The sequence below is a fragment of the Capra hircus genome, chromosome 4 (genome assembly GCF_001704415.2).
Source record: "Capra hircus breed San Clemente chromosome 4, ASM170441v1, whole genome shotgun sequence".
NCBI classification, from domain to species: Eukaryota; Metazoa; Chordata; class Mammalia; order Artiodactyla; family Bovidae; genus Capra; species Capra hircus.
In genome coordinates this window covers 100,233,851-100,255,668 of record NC_030811.1, presented here as the reverse complement: position 1 = coordinate 100,255,668, position 21,818 = coordinate 100,233,851, and positions in this window count along the sequence as shown.

Here is a 21,818-nt window from a genome sequence, read left to right as displayed (position 1 = left end):
TGAGAAACCTATATGCAGGTCAGGAAGCAACAGTTACAACTGGACATGGACCAACAGACTGGTTCCAAATAGGAAAAGGAAAACATCAAAGCTGTATATTGTCACCTTGTTTATTTAACTTATATGCAGAGTATATCATGTGAAACGCTGGGCTGGAAGAAACACAAGCTGGAATCAAGATTGCTGGGAGAAATATCAATAACCTCAGATATGCAGATGATATCACCCTTATGGCAGAAAGTGAAGAGGAACTAAAAGCCTCTTGATGAAAGTGAAAGAGGAGAGTGAAAAAGTTGGCTTAAAGCTCAACATTCAGAAAACGAAGATCATGGCATCTGGTCCCATCACTTCATGGGAAATAGACAGGGAAACAGTGGAAACAGTGTCAGATTTTATTTTGGGGGGCTCCAAAATCACTGCAGATGGTGACTGCAGCCATGAAATTAAAAGATGCTTACTCTTTGGAAGAAAAGTTATGACCAACCTAGATAGCATATTCAAAAGCAGAGACATTACTTTGCCAACAAAGGTCCGTCTAGTCAAGGCTATGGTTTTTCCAGTGGTCATATACGAATGTGAGAGTTGGACTGTGAAGAAAACTGAGCGCCGAAGAATTGATGCTTTTGAACTGTGGTGTTGGAGAAGACTCTTGAGAGTCTCTTGGACTGCAAGGAGATCCAACCAGTCCATTCTGAAGGAGATCAGCCCTGGGATTTCTTTGGAAAGAATGATGCTAAAGCTGAAACTCCAATACTTAGGCCACCTCATGCGAAGAGCTGACTCATTGGAAAAGACTCTGATGACAGGAAAGATTGAAGACAGGAGGAGAAGGGGATGACAGAGGATGAGCTGGTTGGATGGCATCAGTGACTTGATGGATGTGAGTTTGAGTGAACTCCAGGATATGGTGATGGACAAGGAGGCCTGGCATGCTGCGATTCATGGGGTCACAAAGAATCGGACACGATTGAGTGACTGAACTGAACTGAGAATCATTTAAGTTGTATTCTTTAAAACATCTATCCAGGAAAATTAGATTGGGGTTTTCCATAGTAAAAACTATTATAAATATCAGATCTTTTAAAGTAATAATTTATCTTGGACTGTTTTTCAGTAAGAAAAAGGATCTTCTATATTGTTGCACCCCTCGATTTGAATATGCAATAGAAATATACATTAATGCTAATACTGGATCAAGGATAAAAATGCTTAGAGTGAAAAAGATATACTAAACCATATCCTCTATATAATTTGAACAAAAATAAGTGAATGTGCTGTATAAGATGTATTAGCTATAATCATTCACCAGGAGCTAAGTACAGTAAGACAAAAAGGAATCAACTAAAATTTCTACTATAATGTATTCCATTATGATTGAGAGACATGTTTTGCACCATCTCTTTTAAAATATTTAAGTTATTTCTCAAGTCATAATTCCTGGTTTATTCTTATGTATAATGCATATAGCCGACTTGCATAATAATTGTAAGAATGATGAATGTGTTTACTTCTTTCTCTCCTACTCAAAATCATCTTCCTCCTTTCTCTTGGATTTCCTCTTTCTTTAGGTTCAAACTAACAGATTTAACTAATTTGTTCTTGTGCACTACTTTAATTCAGATTTGAATTCGTTAGATAACAGTCTTTAGTGATGAGACTAAAGTTTGTGAAAGATAACCTCTATTACACAATATTGAATCAACTGCAGTCTACAAAGTATATGTAGAGAGCTCTTAAGGGAAGGAGGAAGTAACTAGACACTATCTGGATGGAGGATGAGAGAAAACAAATCAAAAAAATTTATGCAGGCATAAAGAATACCAGTCAGTGATCAGAAGTGGAGAATTGGAATTGGGACCCAGGCAATTTGGACACAATGGGAGACACTATGAAGGATGTGGCTAAATGTGTAGATTATGAAGTCACAATACATCCATTAGTTATACCTCCTGGCTGGATGGCATCACCGACTTGATGGACATGAGTTTGAGTGAACTCTGGGAGTTGGTGATAGACAGGGAGGCCTGGTGTGCTGCAATTCATGAGGTCGCAAAGAGTCGGACACAACTGAGCGACTGAACTGAACTGAACTTAGTAACTGTATGATCTTGAGCATTAGCTTTCTCATCAATTAAAATAGCAATATTGTCTATCTCATTAGTTTATTATAAGGATAAAATTAGATGACCTTTTAAAAGCTCTTAGAACAGTATTTGTGTTGGGATTTGTCGTGTGTGTGTATGTGTGCATGCTCAGTTACTCAGTCATGTCCAACTCTTTGCAACCCCATGGGGAGCAAAGGAGGAGCTCCCCTTTGCTCCTGTCAGGCTCCTCTATCCATGGAATTTTCCAGGCAAGAATGCTGGAGCAGGTTGCCATTTCCTACTCCAGGGGGTCTTCTTGATGCAGGGATCAAATCTGTGTTGTTTATGTCTCCTGCACTGACAGGCAGATTCATACCACTGAGCCACCTGGGAAGTACATCCTAAATCTTTGATGGGCTTGTTCAAATGGTGACGAATCTGCCTGCAATGCAGGAGACATGGGTTCAGTCCCTGGGTTGGGAAGATTCCCTGGAGGAGGGTATGGCAACCAACTCCAGTATTCTCACCTGGAGAACCCCCATGGACAGGGGACCTGACGGGCTACAGTCCATGGGTCACAAAGAGTTGGACATGACTGAGCAACTAAGCACACAACTCTTATCGCAGCCAACAATTAGTTAAGAGTAATAGCCATGTGAAGGCAGACAAGAACTGACCCATTAAGTAGCAAAATTGATCTTAGGATTATTTTCTGCACCTTTTAATAAACTCTAGTTGACTGGAATATTCCCTCTATATGTCCACTGAAATAAACTACCATTTCCATGTCACCATTGACTATATTTTCCTCCAGACCCAAGACTGTGAAATATCAATGTTTTGACAACTCTAAAACTTATCTCTCCAACTCTGGTATTATATAAGTCTCCATCCTGCTAGCTGATTATTCTAGAGTCTTGCTTTCCTTGCATTTGCTTTCCTTGCTGATGTTAAAGAAGCAAGACTACGTAAATCCAATGGCTCCAAGGAAAAGAAGTCTGCCAACAATCTGAATGAGCTTGGAAGCTGATCCTTCCCCAATCAAACTGCCAGATGAGAACCCAGATGGCTGGTAGCTTGCTTCCAGGCTTGTAGAGAATCCAGCTAAGCCACAGCCAGACTCCAACCCCACAGAAACTGTGAAATAATAAACTTGTGTTGTTTTAAATCACTAAGTTTGTGATGATTTGTGAGGCAGCATAGAAAATAAATACAGCTATCCAACAGGAATTTTCTCATACATTTATCCTGTCCAAAATAGAGTGTTGATCCCTTTGCCATTCAAAATGGCATCTCTTCTAATGTTCCATATCTAAGGTAATGGCCCAGCCATTCACTCAGCTTATCAGGTAAACCTCTTGTAAGTACTCTTCATGGCTTTGGTTCTCTCAGACTCAAAATCCTATTAGCATTAATTATGTCCAGAGTAGGAGTACTACTTATAATCGTTTGGTTCCATCCATCAGGAATTCTTGCCTGGGCTACTGCAATGAACTGTTTTCTTCACTTCTTAACCCTCTAGAGTCTATTTCCATACCCAGCCAGAGAAGTTCTTTAACAGGTAAATAACCTATCCCTGCATTTAAGCCCTCCGAACATACTTATGACACTTGGAAAAAATCCCAAAGCATTTATATAACTTCTGGTCCCAAATGATCTAGCCCATGGATAACTCTCATCCCCTAGTCTGCCTTTCCTTCCTTCATCCAATTTTCTCCAGACACACTGATCTTCTTGTCAGTTCTTGAGCATTCCATGCAAATTCCTTACCATGGCCCTTTAATTGTCCTTTCTGCCTGAAATGAATTTTACCTTAAACTTGCTTTCTTTTTTATTCATACTTCTTCCCACATGTTATCTGCTCACACAGACCTTTTATGAATAACTTATCTAATGATATAAAACTACATGACTCCCATTTCACTTACCTTGCTTTGGGTTCTTTAAACTATTACTTACTAAAACTGCCATTATCATTTGTTTCTCTCTGTGTATTATCTCTTCTCAGTAGGGCATCCGTTATGCTCACACAATGCTAGGTAACTTGTTGGCTTTGTCCATTTCTGTATTCTAGAACACTATGTGGCACAAAGTAAGCCGTTGATGAATTGGCCATAAAATTACAGCTGAAACCATTTTGGAATCCTTTCAGAAAAGACATTCTGCTACAGTGTTTTAGGAGTCAGGTTATCTCAGACAAAAGCACAAGAGTACATTTCATATTTGCATTGACTATTTATCGCTAAGTAATCATAAGACAACATTCTGTCTCCACTTTTTTATATTCTGTTTTCAGAAATTATGTATGTGAGTGATCTTTATGAAGCAATGGGTATTCCAGACTGTAGTTCTTGACTTCTCTGCTAGCTATATATCCACAATCATTTTTTAACTCTCTATTGTGTTATCTAATACAAAGAAATAAAAAATAGTGTGATAGAAAAGTGAAATAACTTATTCCCCACATATGTTAACAGTGAGTGTAAAAGTCATGTCTGTAATGTTATTTGACAGAGGCCAGAGACTATTCACAGGAGATCTGCTTGGGGTAACTCAATCCATCATACTGGCATTGTTTGACAGTCACAGGCAAGAAATACCTTGGAACTGCAAATGAATCTTCTCACTAACAATTCATAGCAATCTGCAGAATATTGGATTTGGCACATTTTCCTCACATATGTTCCATATGTTCCAATAAAAGGAAGCTACTTTTTATGCTGTTCATATTTTATACAAGATGATATTTGCTAACAGACTGGCATAATGTGTTGATGAGTTGAATCAAATAATTCTCCCCTCCCTTGTCTGAGCCAGTGCTTTGCTGTTAGAGGAATGGGTCACTTAGATGATTGATAACAGAATCCACAACCTTTCACCTCCATGTCACCAGTTTGAACCCAGCCTAGTGGAGCAACAAGAAACATTTGTTTCCATAGGCAGCTAGTCAGAGGTTTGCATGAAATGAATGGGTGCTCTCAGTTGGCTTACTGGGCCTGAAATAATACTCTTAATCAGAAATATATTCTGCTGTAAGTAAATGCCTAGATTGTCATTATGCTAATATCCTTTTCTCAAGACACTATAAGTTAATATTTAATCGTTGATATTCAGTTTCTCACTAGAATTTTATTCTTTGAGATAAATTTACATTAGTGTTTTCAATGTGCTCAGCATTAAATAATTTTTATTTTAGACTTTAATAATTAAAACTAAAATGTATTAAAATAACAAATCAAATATGCATGTAATAATTAAGGTTTTGCCTTAGGTTTATTTTCACTTCTCATAAGTTCGTATGTCACCTTTTGGAAAATTTAAATAGCTTTTACAATATTTTAAATTAATGTAATAATGAATGAATTTAGAAGCAAACTCACAGAAGAATGTTTTTCTTTAGACATTTTAAGATAAGGGAGGTTACATTTTCCTCTATGAGATGGAATGGATCTAACTCCATTCCATAATGGATGAGTTAGAAGTGAGTCAGAATGGATGAGTTAGAACTGAGTCAGGCTAATTGGGCCCTCCTTTTTCCTAGAAGCTATCAAAATATATAAAATGGGAAATGTTATTTTTACTTTTAAAAATATACATATCTTTTTTAAAAGATAATTTTAAAATATATGCTATAAAACTGGTAACATGGAGACAGACCCTAGACACTAAGGGGTGATAAAATATTTGATGAATTATCTACACGAAAGATGAAACTTTTTTAGCACATTATGTAAATACTTCCCAAATGAGTGGTACTTTACTTTGGTTCTTAGGCCTCACAGTTAATATTTAACTACATAAGGGAAGTTGCAGAGTCCTCTCCTGGCCCCATAATCCAACTAAGATCCCTGACTAAAGAGGAGACTTTAGAGTAACAGGCTGGCACTCCAGAAAGAGACTAGCTCAATCTGATGGCATGTAAAAGGAGTCACCAGTGCCCTAACAGTCATCTCTTTCTTTCATTTTTCATTTTAAACATTTTATTTTGTATTGGGATATAGACAATTAACAATGTTGTGATAGTTTCAAGTGAACAGCAAAGGGATTCAGTCATACATATGCATGTATCCATTCTCCCCCAGACTGATGCATAACATTAAGTAGAATTCCTTGAGCTACACAGCAGGTCCTTGCTGGTGATCCATTTTAAATATACCAGTGTGTACATGTTATCCCAGACTCCCTAAGTATGTCTTCTTTCCCCACAACCCTTTCCCCCTGAGAACCGTAAGTTCGTTTCCTCCAAGTCCTAATAGTCATTTCTTGGCAGTACAATTTGGGCAGATGTATTAGTAGGCCCCAGAAAAAGCAACAGTACTTCAGGCTGAGTACAGATCATGGTGCTTTAGACTTTTCCTGGGGTGGTCGTCCATTAAGGGCTGTCTTCTGCCAGGGTTAAATCTGTGGTTCCACCATTGCTGTGAGTGATCAGACATTTGAGGTCCAAGTGGAATTATCAGTATTAAAGGTGCCTGGGTATTGAGGGATGAGCGCCAATCCCTAAAACACATCAGTGATGACCAGGTACCTATGTTGGATTTAACAAAGACGTTAAGGAAGCTATTTTAATCAAACAGGACACATAGATGGAGAAATATACCATGTTCATGGATTGGAAGAATCAATATAGTGAAAATGAGTATACTACCCAAAGCAATCTATAGATTAATGCAATCCCTATCAAGCTACCAGCGGTATTTTTCACAGAGCTAGAACAAATAATTTCACAATTTGTATGGAAATACAAAAAACCTTGCATAGCCAAAGCAATCTTGAGAAAGAAGAATGGAACTGGAGGAATCAACCTGCCTGACTTCAGGCTCTATTACAAAGCCATAGTCATCAAGACAGTATGGTACCGGCACAAAGACAGAAATATAGATCAATGGAACAAAATAGAAAGCCCAGAGATAAATCCACACACCTATGGACACCTTATCTTCGACAAAGGAGGCAAGAATATACAATGGATTAAAGACAATCTCTTTAACAAGTGTTTCTGGGAAAACTAGCCAACCACTTGTAAAAGAATGAAACTAGATCGCTTTCTAACACCACAGACAAAAACAAACTCAAAATGGATTAAAGATCTAAAAGTAAGACCAGAAACTATAAAACTCCTAGAGGAGAACATAGGCTAAACACTCTCCGACATAAATCACAACAGGATCCTCTATGACCCACCTCCCAGAATACTGGAAATAAAAGTAAAAATAAACAAATGGGATCTAATTAAAATTAAAAGCTTCTGCACAACAAAGGAAACTATAAGCAAGGTGAAAAGACAACCTTTGGAATGGGAGAAAATAATAGCTAATGAAGAAACTGACAAACAACTAATCTGAAAAATATACAAGCAAATCCTGCAGCTCAATTCCAGAAAAATAAACGACCCAATCAAAAAATGGGCCAAAGAACTAAATAGACATTTCTCCAAAGAAGACATATAGATGGCTAACAAACACATGAAAAGATGCTCAACATCACTCATTATCAGAGAAATGCACATCAACACCACAATGAGGTACCATTTCACGCCAGTCAGAATGGCTGCGATCCAAAAGTCTACAAGCAAAAATGCTGGAGAGAGTGTAGAGAAAAGGGAACCCTCTTACACTGTTGGTGGGAATACAAACTAGTACAGCCACTATGGAGATCAGTGTGGAAAAACTGGAAATAGAACTGCCTTATGACCCGGCAATCCCACTGCTGGGCATACACACTGAGGAAACCAGAATTGAAAGAGACACGTGTACCCCAATGTTCATCGCAGCACTGTTTATAATAGCCAGGACATGGAAGCAACCTAGATGTCCATCAGCAGATGAATGGATAAGAAAGCTGTGGTACATATACACAATGGAGTATTACCCAGGCATTAAAAAGAATACATTTGAATCAGTTCTAATGAGGTGGATGAAACTGGAGCCGATTATACAGAGTGAAGTAAGCCAGAAAGAAAAACACCAATACAGTATATTAACGCCTATATATGGAATTTAGAAAGATGGTAATGATAACCCTGTATGTGAGACAGCTAAAGAGACACAGATGTATCGAACAGTCTTTTGGACTCTGTGGGAGAAGGAGAGGGTGGGATGATTTGGGAGAATGGCATTGAAACATGTATAATATCATATAAGAAACGAATCGCCAGTCTAGGTTCGATGCAGGATACAGGATGCTCGGGGCTGGTGCATTGGGATGACCCAGAGGGATGGTACAAGGAGGGAGGTGGAAGGGGGGTTCAGGATTGGGAACACGTGTACACCCATGGCAGATTCATGTTGAAGTATGGCAAAACCAATACAATATTGTAAAGTAAAATAAATAAATAATAATAATAAAATAAAATAATAAATATGTTTAAAGCAGAAAAATAAAATGTTTATTTCATTGTAATAATAAGTAAATAATGGATGTGAATTTGGTCAAACTCCAGGAGATAGTGAGGGACAAGGAGGGCTGCTGTGCTGTAGTCCATGGAGCCGCAAAGAGCTGCACACGACTTAGCGACTGAACAACAACAAGGACGACAACAATAACGAGTAAGTAGAAAGCGAATACAGCAGGGAAGTGAAAACAATTTAAAAAAATGCTAAAGTTGAACTGAAAGGTCAATAACTTAAATGAAAAGTTGCTGGAGATAATGGAAGAAATTCTTGAAGAATGTGAAGACTGATTAATAGAAATTATGCAAAAGGAAGAGTAAAAGAAACTGAAAAATAATGAACAGAGTTGCAGTGACCTGTGGGACAATATCAAATATAATAACTGGACTCTCTGAAGCAAAGTGGAAGGAAACTTGTGCAGTAAAATATTTGCAGCAAATGGCAAACATTTCATAAGTTTTTAGGAGAACATAAGCTTAATGATTTAAGAAGATCAACAACACCTAGGAAATGTAAACATAAGAGAAACCATGGACTTCTGTTGCATTTTGTCAAGATTTTTCTAGGATAAGTACATATAACAGTAACTATAGATAGATAGATAGATAGATAGATAGATAGATAGATAGATAGATATAGATATATATATGTTATTTGTAAGAGTCTCCTTTGTTTGCAGTATAGGGAGTCCCTATACTTACCATACCCTAGAGAATGAAATGGCAATGCACTCCAGTATTCTTGCCTGGAGAATCCCATGGACAGAGGTCCTGGCAGGCTACAGTCCATGGGGTCACAAAGAATTGGACAAGACTTAGTGACTATCACTCACTCATACTTACTAAGGGCTTCTCAGGTGGCGCTAATATTAATGAACCTGCCCGCCAAGGTAGGAGATGTAAGAGATGTGGGTTCAATTCCTGGGTCAGGAAGATCCCCTAGAGGAGGGCACAGCAACCCACTCCAGTATTCTTGCCTGGAGAGTCCTATGGACAGAGGGGTCTGGCAGGCTCAAGTCCATAGGGTCTCAAAGAGTCAGACATGACTGAAGTGACTTAGCATGCATGTACACATAGTTACTATAATGGTTAAAATTATCATTAGAGCTATTTTAAAATACTGTTTGTCCTTCCTGGCACACAGTAGGGTAACCATTACAGTTAAGTATATACATGTGACTTGCTTTTCCTAAAATTGTAAGTGAAAATAATGTGTTATGACCATGATTATGGAAGCATAAATCAACCTGGTGCAGACCCCCTCCCACCAACTTGCACTGGGCATGTGTTGTAAACAAGAAATCTTTTTATATTAAGTACCTGATGTTTGGTCTTCCCTGGTGGCTCAGCAGTAAAGAACCCACCTGCAATGCAGGAGATGCAAGTTCAACCCCTGGGTTCAAAAGATACCCTGCAGAAGGAAGTAGCAACCCATTCTAGTATTCTTGCCCGGGAAATCCCATGGACAGAGAATCCTGGTAGGCTATAGTCCATGGGGTTGCAAAGAGTCAGTGACTTAGTGACTAAACCAGCACCACCACCACTTTATGTTTAGGAGCTACGGATGCTTTCGAATTGTGGTGCTGGAAAAGACTTATGAGAGTCCTGTGTACAGCAAGGAGATCAAACTAGCTAATCCTAAAGGAAATCAATCCTGAATATTCATTGGAAGGACTGATGCTGAATCTCCAATACTTTGGGTTTTTAATATAAATTTATTTAATCGAAGGCTAATTGCTTTACAATATTGTAGTAGTTTTGCCACACATTGACATGAATCTGCCATGGGTGTACATGTGTTCCCCATCCTGAACCCCCCTTCCACCACCCTCCCCATCCCATCCCTCTGGGTCATCCCCGAGCACCCAGTCTCATGCATCAAACCTGAATTGGCAATTCGTTTCAGATGTGATAATATATATGTTCCAATGCCATTCTCTCAAATCATCCCACCCTCTCCCTCTCCCACAGAGTCCAAAAGACTGTTCAATACATCTGTGTCTCTTTTGCTATCTTGCATACAGGGTTAACATTACCATCTTTCTAAATTCCATATACATGCATTAGTATACTGTATTGGTGTTTTTCTTTCTGGCTTACTTCACTCTGTATAATCGGCTCCAGTTTCATCCACCTCATTAGAACTGATTCAAAAGTATTCTCTTTAATGCCTGAGTAATACTCCATTGTGTATATGTACCACAGCTTTCTTATCCATTCATCTGCTGATGGACATCTAGGTTGCTTCCATGTCCTGGCTATTATAAACAGTGCTGTGATGAACACTGGGGTACACGTGTCTCTTTCAATTCTGGTTTCCTCGGCGTGTATGCCCAGAGTGGGATTGCCAGGTTGTATGGCAGTTCTATTTCCAGTTTTTTAAGGAATCTGCACACTGTTCTCCATAGTGGCTGTACTAGTTTGTATTCCCACCAAGAGTGTAAGAGGGTTCCCTTTTCTCTACACCCTCTCCAGCATGTATTGCTTATAGACTTTTGGATCACAGCCATTCTGACTGGCGTGAAATGGTACCTCATTGTGGTTTTGATTTGCATTTCTCTGATAATGAGTGATGTTGAGCATCTTTTCATCTGTTTGTTAGCCATCTATATGTCTTCTTTGGAGAAATGTCTGTTTAGTTCTTTGGCCCATTTTTTGATTGGGTCGTTTATTTTTCTGGAATTGAGCTGCAGGATTTGCTTGTATATTTTTGAGATTAGTTGTTTGTCAGTTGCTTCGTTTGCTATTGAATCTCCAATACTTTGGCCACCTGATGGAAAGAGCCCACTCATTAGAAAAGACCCGGATGCTGGGAAAGATTGAGGGCAGGAGGAGAAGGGGGCAACAGAGGATGAGCTGGTTGGATAGAGTTTGAGCAAACTCTATCCAGCCAATTCAATGGACATGAGTTTGAGCAAACTCCAGGAGACAGTGAAGCACAGGAAAGACTGGCATGCTGCAGTCCATGTGGTCACAAAGAATCAGGCACAGCTTAGTGACTAACAACAACATCACCAGGAAATAACCGACTAATCTGTCTGACACAAAGGTCTTTCACAGACATACCACTGATGTCATATGTTGTTTTTGAGGATGAAGAGCCTGAGGAGGACTACAATACATGGCATCAGAAAGGATTCAGGCAGGACTTTTCCAGAAGTCCAGTGGTTGAGACTCTGCCTTCCAATGCGGAAGATGTGGATTTGATCCCTGGTTGCAGAGCAATGCTGCATGTCCTGCAGCACAGCCATAAAGTAAAAAGAAAAAAAAGAAAGATTCAGGCAAATCGAAAGATGGGAGTTAGAGAGAGCTCTATGCATAGGGAATTACATAAATTATTAGGAGGGAGGGCAACGGAGAAAAGTTGCCCTTCACTATCAGGCAACTGAGAAAAAAAGACATGGGAATGATTCTTCAGGGAGATTTTTAAAGATGTAAAAATATTATGTGGCATACAATATATGATCCATGTTCTTCTGAAGTCTCCTCTTTTAACAGGTCTTAGAAAAATCTTTTTCACTAACTGCTTCACTGTAGAGTGTATTTTCTTTGGGAGACTGGAAAAAAAATTCCATGTTATTATAGAGAGAAACCAGAAGCTACCGATGGGAGACAGTCAACATAACTTTTCCCAGAAAATCAAAAGTATATTTTATGTGGCTAGAAAAATATACAGCCTTTGTTGTGATTAATATTTAGGTATGTATAAATATTACAGATGCTAAATGTTGATTTAGCCAACAGTTATGAATATGTACAATGGAAATACAGGAAGAGGGAAAGTATTTGTGATGGGAAGGGAGGAGGCAAAGAGAAGTAAAACCTCATCCAAGGAATTCAACAGATATCCGTAACTGAAAATCAGGGAGTATCAGCATGTGCCTGTTATTTAGAAGTATGAGCTAAAGACTAGAACAATGAATTAAGTGATTGGAAGTGCTTGTCTCTAGGTAATGGCACTTGAGAGTAAACAGGAAAAATATGTGAAAGCATCAATTGTTTCTTCAAGAAAGTATAGCTATTTGACAAAAACTAAATGTATAAGTAAAATTATTGTTGTTGTTAGTTGCTAAGTCATGTTCGACTCTTTTGTGACTCCATGGACTGCCAGGCTCCTCTGTCACTGGGATGTCCCAGGCAAGAATACTGGAGCAGGTTGCCATTCCCTTCTCCAGGGGATCTTCCTGACTCAGGGATTGAACCTGTGTCTCCTGCATTGACAGGTACCACCTGGGAAGCCCTATCAGAGCACAGAGCAATGCATATTACTCAGAAAAGACTTGAAATGATCAAGAAAATCATTACTTAATTATAATAAACTCATATTATTGTGAGAAACATAAAAAATGGTGAACTAATCTATCTCCTTGAAGTCTTCTGATCAACCAGTCAAGTAAAGCAAATAATCAAGGAAGAAAATGGACAAATGCAAGACTTTTTCTGCTCTTCTTTTTCCCCTTTCCCTCCATTCCTTCCATCTTCCCTCCTTACTTCCCTTTTGTAAAAGCAGTGAAGGAAATGTAATCCTTAGTAAGTGAAAAGAATTCTCCCCAGGAAACAGTTGTTTCAGGCTCAGGATTCAGGACAGAATCTATCTTAACTGAGTAGCAGGCGGAGGGAAACAGGGCTTAGCTGGCATTTTGTTGGATGGTTGTGACCTCCAGGGCTTACCATTCTTGTTGATGTTGCTTTTGACTTGTAGTTTTCTAATGTTTCCCACTAAATCGATTATTGCCTTTAGAAGTAATTTCATGGCTTTTGGAGTACTATAGCTTTATCTTTCTAACCTTCATGGTGCTGTGAAAGATTGGTCTCATTTCTTGTTAATTCTGATTCTTCTTTGAGGTTATTCTTTCGTTCTCCGAGGGAATCATCAGGTATGGTTTTATTAGTCTTACACATCATGCCACCTCTGGGGAATTTGTGCTGACTAATTTATCTTCCCTGACAATTGCTGAAACAAATGGTAGCCAGAGCACTTGTTTTATGTTTGTGCACTTCTTTTATTGCTTGCCACCTTCCCCGGCAGTGAGCAGTCATAAACACCAAATAGACAAGGATTTTCTTTTTCCAATATTACAGGTAATGGTCACTCTTAAATCATTATAGTTGTAAAACTTTTTAAAAGACTAGTTTAACTCTACATTTTTTTTATCTGACATATTCATATCTCCTTGTACATGGCAGCAAAGGATAATGGGAAAAAACCACTCACTAGTATTAGAGTCTAGACTCTGGTCTCAGCCCTATATAGGACCTCACAAAATTTAAGTCCTCTAAGCATCAGTTTTATCATCTATAAAATATAGCAACCTATGTCTGAAGTTGGCTGAAGTTTTAAGAGAGTGTATTTCCACTAAGAAAAAGTATCTTCCAATTGTCAAATCTTTAAACAGCTCCAAGTTCTCTCAAGAGCATATTTTATGTTCCATTAATTAAAATGTATCCAGAAGACAATGTCCAAATGTCTCAGTTTTTTAAAATATTTGTCTCATTATGAAACACTCTTTTACACATACACAATTAACAGTAGACTACAGATCCCCTGGAGAAGGAAATGGCAACTCGCTCCAGTATTCTTGCCTGGGAAATCCTATGGACAGAGGAGCCTGGTGGCTACAGTCCATGGGTTCAGACACAACTTAGTTAAAAGTGACTGCAAAGTTTGGAACAATGTCTTAGAGCAACTATTAGAGTAATAGATATTTTGGATTTTGCCTTCAAAATCCAGCCTTCAGAGTCTAAAACATTTACTATCTGGACCTTATCAGGAAAAATCTTTCAAACCCTAGAATTAAAGAAACAAATAGGAGAGAAAGAACAAATCCTTCTTACAGAAGAATCCCAAAGATTAAATATACAAGTGTGAGAAACAGAAAATCACCACTACAACACAACAGTAACAACTGCTGCAGACAAGATATGCTGATGTTAAAATTAGTGGACAAAACTTTGAGGAGAAACAGGATAGTTGCATAGTGTCAAAGTATCCCCTCAAAAGATATGTATTATTACAGTCATTTAAACACCTACACAAACATCTTCATACTCTTCACTCCAGAAAACTGAGCTCAGTTCTCCTTCTCTGGGCTAGACTTAATGACTCACTTGTAAAGAATAGACTATGTAAAGGGAAAAATAATGACTTTACAGGGGAGAAGCTTTGCAGATACACTGTCAAACAAGTGATTAAGGTTAAGCTCACCAGTGAATACATGTTTCTATTCTGTGCCTCTGATAGGATGCAATGAGAAGGGCATTTCATCTATGTGATATTTTTCCTCAAGACCCACAATCTCAGGGAAATCATGAGAAAATATCGTCTATACCCAAACTGAGCAATATTCTATAAAACATTTAACCAGTAATCTTTAAAACTTTCAAGAAAGTACAGAGAAAATTCCACAAACTAGAGGAAACTAGGAGATGCGATGCTTAAATACATTGCAAAATCTTGGATTACATCCAGAAATAAAAAGAGGACACTAGAGGAGAAATATGTTTTTTATAAATGAATATTTCGTGAATACATAATACTTAAAATGCTATAAAAATAAATCAATCTCATTGAAAATGAATGAAATATTGGAACATATATTTCACCAAAAGAAAAAATATGAATAGTAAGCAAATAAACATAAAACTGCTAAATTGAGCCTCATGATCACTCATGACTTCATCAAATCCTAGTGACTACTGCTCTCTGCATACTGTGACCTTCTTGAGAACAGGATAGTTCAGTATAGGAGTCCTCCACTCCAGGTGCCTGGCAATTCCTTTCTTTGTTCTTTCTTTTTAAAATATGAGACCACTAAAGTCCTACTCTCTTAGAAAATTTCAATTGTATAGTATAGTATTATCAACTGCAACCCACATGTTTTATATTAGGTCTGGAAAATCCCATGGATGGAGGAGCCTGGTAGGCTGCAGTTCATGGGGTCGCTAAGAGTCGGATACAACTGAGAGACTTCACTTTCACTTTTCACTTTCATGCACTGGAGAAGGAAATGGCAACCCACTCCAGTGTTCTTGCCTGGAGTATCCCAGGGATGGGGGAGCCTGGTGGGCTGCCGTCTGTGGGGTTGCACAGAGTTGGACACAACTGAAGTGACTTAGCAGAAGCACTAGCAGACCTTATTCATCTTAGAGCTGAAAGTTTGTACCCCTCTACCAACCTCTCGATATTTCCCCCACTCCCCAGCCCCTGGAACCACTTTTCTACTCTCTGTTTATATGTACTCTTTGTGTTGTTTTTGGATTGCATATATAAATGATACCAAGCAGTGTGTCTTTTTTCTGTCTAATTTCACTTAGCATTGTGCCTTCAAAATCCACCCATATAGTAAAAAATTGCAAAATTTTCTTCTTTATTATGGTTGACTTAGTATTACATCTTTATCCATTCATCCATTGATGAGCACCTCAGTTGTTTCTGGTGCTGCTGGTGCTGCTAAGCCTCTTCAGTCGTGTCCAACTCTGGGATCCATCCCTGGGATTCTCCAGGCAAGAATACTGGAGTGGGTTGCCACTGCCTTCTCCAGTGCATGTATGCATGCTAAGTAGCTTCAGTCGCGTCCGACTCTTAGCGACCCTATGGGCAGCAGCCCACCAGGCTCCTCTGTCCACAGGATTCTCTAGGCAAGAATACTGGAGTGGGTTGCCATGCCCTTTCATGGGATCTTCCCCACCCAGGGATCGAATCTGCATCTCTTTTGTCCCCTGCACTGGCAGGCAAGTTCTTTACTATTAGCACCACCTGGGAAGCCTACTTTGCTCCAGTAATAATCCTCAAATGTGCATTTCTACTGCCTATCAGCTTTGCACTCATTCTTCCTTCTGCCAGCAGTGCTTTTACTCTATTAAATCATTTTCATTTTACTTCCACATGAAATGTCACCTTCTCAGAGAAACTGCCAGTGAAAATCCTATATAAAATATAGTATTTATACCAATTTGCTTTTTTCATATCATAAACTTATTTGGTTTAGGATTGTCTATTTCCTCCACTGAGAAGTATATTTTCGGAAAGATATTTTCACTCTTTTTCCTGAACACGTAAAACAATATCTGACATACAGCAAGTGCTCAAAAAATATTGAATTGAGTTAGTACATAGAATCATTCTGCAAAGTAGTATATCATAAAAATAATGTAACTCTATAGTAACATAACATAGGCAGAGAGCTCAACCAATAGAATATACTAGATAGATTTAAAACCTGAAATTTACCCACATATAAACACAATTTAGTATAAAAGAAAGAAAATATTTGAAATTAGGAGAAAGATTGGTTCAGAATGATTGTTGTTTTGACTTGAGTAACTATTTGGAACAAGAAAATCAACGAAGCTGAATCTTTACTTTATACCTAAATATAAAATAAACTCCAGATGAATTAAATATTTAAATATAAAAAGGATACCAAGCAATGCTAAAAAATCCATGGTAGGATTTTGAGTCACCTCAGAAATGGGATGAGTTTTATAATTGTAGGACAAAGTCTAAAAGTAATTTTTTTAATGTTGAAAATTTTTACCACAAAATATTTAAATGTTTTTATTGAAAAATCATTTTTAAAAACCCAGAGGAAAAAATCTGCAACTTGTATCAAACACAAATTGCAAATTTTCTCAATATATGACAAGTCCCTAAACATAAATAGGAAAACAAGATACCTGGTAGAAAATGAGTAAAGTATGTGAATAGATACCATATTGAATTAAATAATTCTTAAATATGTGAAAATATGTTTAACCACACCAAGAAAATGCAATCCAACTCACCTATTTCATTGTAAAGAAAAAAAAAATGACACCACACTGTGTTAGAAAGTGTAGACAGAGGACATCAGGCGCTCTCATACACTGTTATTAGAAGCATAAAATGAGACAACTTTCATTAAGAATATATTAGGTATATATTGCTACATAACAAACTACCCCAAAACGTGGAGGCTTAAAAATGACAATAAACATTTATTTTCTCTGAGTTTCTCTGCATTAGAAATTTGGGAGCTGCTTATATTGGGCAGTCCTGGTTCAGTGTCCCTTAGGAGGCTGCAACCAGGATGTTTGTCAGGACTGCGGTCATTTTGAGGCCTGATGATAGCTGAGTGATCCACTCACATACCTGGCTAGCAATTTGGTGCTGATTGTTGGTCGGAATCCTCAGTTCTTCTGCATATATGCCTCTCCCAAGGCTGCTTGCATGTCCTCATGACACGGCACCTGGATTCCTCTACAGTTAGAGATCCAAAAGAAAGCAAGGTAGGAGCTGCGATACCTTTTATGACTGGACCCTGGAGTTTACATATCACCTTCTCCATATCTTATTGGTCACATAGGTCAGCACCATTCAGTGTGGGAGGGGGCTACACAGAAGCACATCATTCAGGACAAAAGGATAACTGGGGATCATCTTGGAGACTGGCTACAACAAGGGGGAAAACTTGGAAAATACTTTTAAAAATAACAATTTCATAGAAATTCTGGAACCAAAGTTTAACTTCTAGCCAATCTTCCAGATATGCACTCTTTGTAAAAATAAGTTCCCAAATAAGTGTGAGTTGACTCTACTGAGTCGTTATGACTTTATTTTGTCTTTTTGTGATATATTAATCAATTTATCATTGTTATAATTATTTGCACTTTCAACTCAATTCTTCTCTGCAATTTCAAGCATCTTGAGTGTATCAATTACTTAGCCTATTTTGTATCCCAGATATTCCTAAGCACAATATCAAGGACTCAGGAAGTGTTCAATGTATATTTAACTCAGGATTTCATAACCTCAGCACTACTGATATTTTGGACCAGATAATTTTTTGTTAAAGGGGGCTTTTCTGTGCATTGCAGGATATTTAGCAGTAACTTTGGCCTCCTACTAGATGCCAAGAGTAAACGCTAAATCATGACAAACAAAATATCTCTAAACATTGCCAAATGTCCCCCCAAGAGAATGAATCATCCCCATTTGAGAGCCACTGGGTTAAAACAATAACATATCCAATCCTGGAGTAGCTACAGAATTTTAAAAGATTTCAAAGCAAGATTTACTAATTATATTTTTTACTACATATAAAAATTTGGCCAAATAAGTGAATTAAGAGTTAGAATGTAATATGTGATAGATTGTAAACTAAACAAGAGCTAAATCTTTAATACGTTTGTCATTGTTGTCGTTTAATCGTGGAGTCGTGTCTGACTCTTTTGCAACCCCACAGACTGTAACTCACCTGTCTCCTCTGTCTATGAGATTTACCAGGCAAGAATATTGAAGTGGATAGCCATTTCCTACTCCAGAGGATCTTCCTGACCCAGAGATAGAACCCAAACTGTCTCCTGCATTGGCAGGCAGATTCTGAGTCACCTGGGAAGCTCAACTTCTGTCATTACTCATTTATTATTCTTAATTGTTCCTTGTTATTTCATATCCAGAGTTGACCTTGTGTAGGAAGGCAAAGAATTCAGAATTCCTCATTTAGTAAAACATTATGATATGCAACATGATGACTAATGGTCTATATGCAAGATATATCATTTTCTTCCTCCTTTCTTCTAGATGACTATGATGATAGTAAAAATTGATTATCAGTACACCAAGGATATGATTTGGAATAAATACTCCATCCTTTGATTCAGATCAATTCATCAAACAGGGATTAAACTGTATAAAGATTAATTACAGTAGCCAAAGCATTAGTTCTGCATGATTTCTTTTAACTGATAACCAATGGTTTACAAACTAGAAATTAGCTTCTGTGAAATTGGATAAAGAGCCTTACAGTGGGCATGATGGCCAGAGTAACACTAAGGATATCTAAAATAGATCATCATCTCACAAACAGCATTACTGGGGAGAAAAGGCCTCCAAAGCACATGGACAAAGGAATTAACAGATCATTCCTTGTCTTTAAGATTGTTGTTTTGTCAATGAAATTCTTTGTGGTATTAAGAGCATTTCCCATCTCTCCTCTCAACTCATTTTTCCCCCTTGTCTTAATTTCACTGAGAGAAGAAGACAGAAAATAAAAAATGAAGGAAGGTGGGAGGCTGGAAGGAAGGGAGGCAAGAAAGGAAAAAGGTTAGCAGAGGAGGAATGGAACATAATTTTTCCGTGATAGAATAATATTCACATTGACCTCTAGTCTACAAGATAAAAACTAAACTACTGGCCAATCTTGTACCTTCTTTTCCTTTAATTTCACCAAAACACAATTTAGCCAATATCTGAAAGGCCCATTTTGAAAAATACTTAAGACACTTAGTTAGATATTAATAATTATATTCAGTCAATGTCCATAATTTTTTTAAAGTATTATAAAGGATCACTATAGACAAACCTTCTGTTGTCCTTCTAACTTCAAACAATATTCTTAAAAAACCAAAAATTTATATTTCTTTTATTCTATATTTATATTGCTTTTTCTTATCTGTCCTGATATCTAAGGATTTGCCACCAAATCCCAAACAGCTTGATACATCTACCAACAGTTCCAATACTTAAAAACAGAACTAAAGTCATTTTCAGTTAAAAAAGATTTCACTTGATCTTAATGTGACTAGAGTACAAAATAATATTAACAGTAGATACTGTTTTTAATACTGACTCTATTTTGTTTGCATCATCGCTGTATAATAGTCCATCATGTTAGAACAAAACATGAGCAAACAGTGAGGTACCTAGTTGTTTATTATTTTATATTAAGACAGAATATAACTGTAGCATATTATTATCATTATTTATTTATTTACAAGGCTACCAGTTTTACAGCTTCACTGTAAAACAAGAAAAAGACATTGCAGAATCATCCTGCCAAGGTGAAAGTGAAAGTGTTAGTCAGTTGTGTCCGACTCTTTGTGACCCCATGGACTGCAGCCTGCCAGGTTCCTCTGCCCATGGAATTCTCCAGGCAATAATACTGGAGTGAGTTGCCATTCTCTCCTCCAGGGGATCTTTCCAACCCAAGGATCAAACCTGGGTCTCCTGCATTGGCAGGCAGATTCTTTACAGTCTGACCCAACAGGGAAGCCAGCTTTAGGTGTGTAGTATCAAATCTTATTTTAATTACATACATGTCTATTTTTGTTATCCCATGCTAAATAACCATCCACAGAATATTTTTAAATTCTTTAGTGGCAACTCCTTTTTTTAAAAAAGAATTTTATCTCACTGAAATAATAGCTAGAAGTTTTTTGGGTTTTTTTCCAAGTTTTTTGTTTATATTCTTAATTGCTCTTATTAGCATTGGTAAGGCCCATTGAGAAGGCCTCAATGAAGCTTCCAAAACTGCTTTTTCTTGTTCAAAGAAGTTCTTAGGTTAATTTGACTTTTGTTTTATAGGTACCAACAAAACATTTGTTTACAATGAAAGCACTCTAGGATTTAATAATGGGAGACGCATCTCTGTAGTTCTGAGAAAACTGCTCCTCCTACTAAGGTAGGTTACTTGTAATAATAAATAGAATTTACGCAAAATCCACAATTCAGTAGTTTGAATGACTGGTCATATATCAAGTTTTGAAGACAAGATAATTAATCAAGAAGGAATATGCTCTGTGTGCTTTCAGGTAGAAATATTCATCGTCTCTGTAAGATAAATGTTATTTCATAGACAATAATGTCTACAACATGATTAACCCCAGATGAATTGTTCTTAGAATCATAATGGAACTAAGTATAATGTTTATTTTGATGCAGTTAAATGTAATTTTTGTCTGGAAATTCCAGGTTATCTTTTTTCCCAAGAAAAAATTATGACTTATGGTATTATTCATTGAATCTTCAAAGCCAAATGCTCTTGGCATCATAAAAATTTATTCATTTTCTATTGCAATTTCTCTTATGTTGAGCCAAATAAAAGAAAAGGCAGAAATTGTAATTTCATACGGTTCAACCTAATTGTATGAGCAAGAAAACTAAAAAACTGAAATAAGGAAAGGAAAGAAAATATAAAGAATACTGGCTTAGTAAAGGTAGACAGTGCTCTTTAATGTGTTATATTCAACAAAACAACTTAGGAATAATAGAATAAAAAATTAACATCCAGATAGGTCTTTCATTTTTTTAAATTTACATATAAAGAAAGCATTATCAGGTTTACACAATCAATTCACATGTGACTTGTGAATTTTACACTTTAACTTGGTGTCATAAATAGTCATCTAATGAATAAGAGATTAATAAAACATTCATATCAAGAAAAAACTAAAATTCAAAGGATACATGCATCCCAGTGTTCACTGTGGCACTACTTACAATAGCCAAGACATGGATAAAACCTAAATGCCTATCAACAGAGGAATGGCTAAAGAAGATGTAGTACAAATGTACAATGATACGC